The sequence below is a fragment of the Pteropus vampyrus genome, unplaced genomic scaffold (assembly GCF_000151845.1).
Source record: "Pteropus vampyrus isolate Shadow unplaced genomic scaffold, Pvam_2.0 Scaffold311, whole genome shotgun sequence".
NCBI classification, from domain to species: domain Eukaryota; kingdom Metazoa; phylum Chordata; class Mammalia; order Chiroptera; family Pteropodidae; genus Pteropus; species Pteropus vampyrus.
The window spans coordinates 202,181-206,373 of NW_011889092.1; the positions used below are offsets into that span (position 1 = coordinate 202,181).

Here is a 4,193-nt window from a genome sequence, read left to right on the forward strand (position 1 = left end):
TGTGTGTGTGTGTGTGTGTGTGTGTGTGTGTGTGTGTAGTTAGGCGCCTTCCCCCTACACAATACCAAGCAATTCTCAGACACAAACAGGGTGTCCAAGAATTCAACTCAATCCTGACACTATCAACCTGGAGATAGCATCAGATTCCACAGATTAAGGGTTCAGTTCTACAAGACAGCACCCTCCCTTTCAGATGCCAGTCACAAGTCCAGATTGCTGTCTGGGCTTCTGATTTGGGCTACAAATCAGAGGTTTCCAAAACCCCATCCCTGGGTTTGATTATTATACCAGAACAGCTGATAGAATTCAGAGAAATGTTATTTACTAGCTCACAGGTTTATTGTAAAAGGATATATATAACTCAAGAGCAGCCAGATGGAAGAGATGCATAGGGCAAGGTATTTGGGAAGAGGCAAGGAGCTTCCATGCTCTCTACAGGTACACCATTCTTCTGGAATCTCCATGTGTTTACCAACCAGGAGGCTCTCTAAGCAGTCCTTTTGAGTTTTTATAGAGGGTTCATTACATAGGTAAGATTGATTAACTCATTGACCATGGGCGATTGATAATAACCTCTAGCCTCTCTCAGTTCCTCAAAGGTCAGGCAGTTCCAACCTCCTGATCACCAGTTGATTCCCAGGGCAACCAGCCCCATACTTAGGTGCAGTCCAAAAGTTATCTCATTAACATAACAAAGGACACCTTTGTGGCATTCATTACTTAGGAAATTCCAAGGGTTTTAAAAGCTCTCTTCCAGGAACTGTGGAAGACTACTTATATATCATGAGAAATATTTAGGTCATCTGAATGACCAAATATATATTTCTTATAAATCCCAATATTGTAGCTCCCCACCTTAGGTTTCATAAGAGCATGGACCGGGATCTATATCATTTACCACTGAAGCTATATACCACCTAGAAGGGTGCCTGTACACTATAGGCACGCAAGTATTGGCTGCATTAAGTTGAACTTAATAATTATGTAAAAGGGTTAATATTTTTTAAGAAAACTGATAAAGGTAGATCTTTTGCCTGAGAACTATTTACTCAGGTGACCAAGGACTAGTTTATTGGACTTGGTTTTAAAATACATTAATATTACAATGATGCCTAAATGATTATGACCATGCATTTTATTCATAAGAAATTAGTTCAAGCCTTTGGAAATCAAATGTCCTAAGCATTTCTAGTATATTGACCAGTAATTGTACTCTCAAGAAGTTAAATGCATGGAATAATGTAGAAAAACAGCTTTATGTACAAAAATGTTCATTGTTATTGTTAGGTATTAAAGAAAAAAATGGAGACAAGCTAAGAGGCCTACAAAATGAGAATCATTTTAAATAAATAGCATGGTAGATCAACTTAATGTAATATTTTACTGAAATAAGATGATTATCAAAATAATACAATGTTTCCCAAATTGACAAACTAGGTTATGTGTATTAACTTTCCTGCTCCAACTAAACAAGAAATTTGATAATTTTTTTAACTTTCTTTTAAATCACAGAAGAAAGTTGAGAAGCCTGTAAGAAATTACTAAACCAAAATGAAAGGAAAATGTCATGCTAGAGAGGTGACTAGGGAAAATGTGGCTTTTGACCTGAAAGCATTTGCCAATCCTGAAAATTCTGAACCTTAATTTTAAACCCCCTGTGTTCTAGAAAGACAGAAAACAAAGCCAAAGGCCTGCAAAAAATTGAGAGTCTAATGGAAGAAACTTCTTGTAATATGTTGGGACCTCACACACAGAGTGAGGATAAACTAGAAGAGAAATATTTTACATGGAATTACGGCCTAAATAGGATCAAAAGAGCATTTCACGCCTTAAAGTAGTTGAACTCCCAGGCACTTGGCAGAAGCAAATGCAAGTCCTCTCTAAAGAAACTACGTTTATTACAAATCTACATTTATTCCCACAAATAATTTGTCAAATATAATATCCAGTGCACACACAAACACAAGGCTCACAAAGAAAGAACTAGCAAAACAACAGACAACAGAAACAGGTCCACAAAAATTTCAGATATTGAACAACTATGCTGACTATAAAGAACAAAAGAGATGTTTAAAGATCTGTATAGAGAATAGGGAGCCATGAAAAGTGCTATAGAAAATTGACAAAAGATCTAAAATAATTCTAGAAGAAAAAGGTACAATAACTGAAATTAAACCTTCAAAGGTAGAGCTTCTAGGTTGGTGAACACATCCAGGAACTAGAAGGGTGACACACCCTGAGAGGGTATGTAAGCTCCATGCCATCCCATCCCCACATACTTTGGCCTATACATCTCTCCCATTTTGCTTTTCCTGAGCTGGAAGAGGAGAAGGCCATGTGGACACAGAACCAGAGATTGGAGTTACGCAGCCACAAGCTATAGAACACTTAGAGCCACCAGAAGCTGAAAGTGGCAAGAAAGGAATCTCCCCTTCAGCCTTCAAAATAGCCCTACTGATACTTCAACTTGGACTTTTGGCCTCCAAACTCTGAGATAATAAATTTCTGTTCTTTTAAACCAAAAAAACCAAAAACTCCCCAAAGCTCAGATCCTTGCTCTGAAGAGGTAGCTCTCAGTCTTGGCTATACACTGGAAACACCTAGGAGAGCTTTAAAAAAAGAATAAGCAAAAAACACTTATTATGATGCTCCAATCCAGATCAGATAAATTAGAATCTCAGAAGGTGAAGCCCAGGGGTCATTTCCTTAAAATGTGCATCCAAGATTGGGAACAATTACTCTGGATCAGTAATGGGCAAACTGTGGCCTGTCTCCTGCTTTTGTAAATAAAGTTTTATTGGAGTACATGCACACACACAAAACCCAAAGCCCAGTTTAGTAATTAGATTCTGATTAAAAGGGAATTAGAAAACTGATAAAAGAGAAATAATAAAAATTAGAGTAGAAATGAATGAAATAAAGAAAAGCAATAGAGAAAATTAATGAAACAAAAAGTTCATTCTTTGAAAAGAGCAACCAAATTGACAAACTTTTAGCTAGACTGACCAAAAAAGAAAAGGAAAAAAAAACCCTCAAATTACTAGAATCAGAAAATGAAAGAGGGAACATTACCACCAACTTTATAGAAAGAAAAAGGATTATAAAGGAATATTGTAAACAACTGTATGCTAACAAATTAGATAACCTTGATGAAATGGACAAATTCTTACAAAGACACAAACTACTAAAATTGACTCAAGAAGAAATAGACAAATGAATAGACCTATAACAAGTAAAGAAATTGAATTAATAATCAAAAAACTACTCACAAAGCCCAGATTCACATGGCTTTACTAATGAATTCTATTAAAAATTTAACAAAGAACTAATGCCAATTCTTCACAAACTCTTCCAAAAATTAGAAGGGGATGAAGCACTTCTCAACTCATTTTATGAGGCCAATATTATTTTGATACCAAAACCAGAAAAATGTATCACAAGAAAACTACAAAAACCAATGGTATGTCTATATGCATGAAGTGAATTATCTAAAAGTGAAATTAATAAAATAATTCAATTTATAATAGCATAAAAATACTTAAGAATAAATTTAACAAAAGAAGTGTAAAACTTATACTCTGTAAACCACAAAACACTGTTGGAAGATATTAAAGGAGATCTATAGTTGGAAAAGTATTCCATGTTCAAGGATTAGAAGACTTACATTGTTAAAATGATGATACTCCCCAATCTAATCTATAGATTCAGTGCAATCAAGCTCAGAATTCCAGCCGGCTTCTTTGTATAAACTGATGAGCTGCCTGTAAAAGTATATGGAATTATAAGAGACTTAGAATAGTGAAAACAGTCTTGAAGAAGAATAAAAGAGGAGTCATACTTCCTGTTTCCAAAATTTATTATAAAGTAATAATAATCTAGGCACTGTGGTACTAGTACAAGGATAGACATATAGATCAATGGAATAGAATTGAGAGTCCAGAAATAAACCCATGTGTCTATAGTCAACTAATTTCAACAAGAATACCAAGACCATCCTATAGGGAAAGAATAGTCTTTTTAACAAGTGGTGCTGGGACAACTGGATAGTCACATGCAGATAAATAAGGTTAGATCCCTTCTTCATATCATAAAATTAACTTGAAAAGGATCAAGGCCCTAAATGGAAGAGTTAGAACTATAAAACTCTTAGAAGAAAACAAAGAGTAAATCGCCACAACCTTAGATTCAGCTAA

The 4,193-nt window shown here is 35.2% G+C and overlaps 1 protein-coding gene across 1 annotated transcript in view; it reads left to right on the forward strand.

The window, feature by feature from the left end:
* Positions 1-4,193, forward strand: part of PGM2L1 (phosphoglucomutase 2 like 1) — a 67,666-nt gene that overhangs the window by 1,179 nt on the left and 62,294 nt on the right. The gene's annotated exons all lie outside the window — the stretch shown is intronic.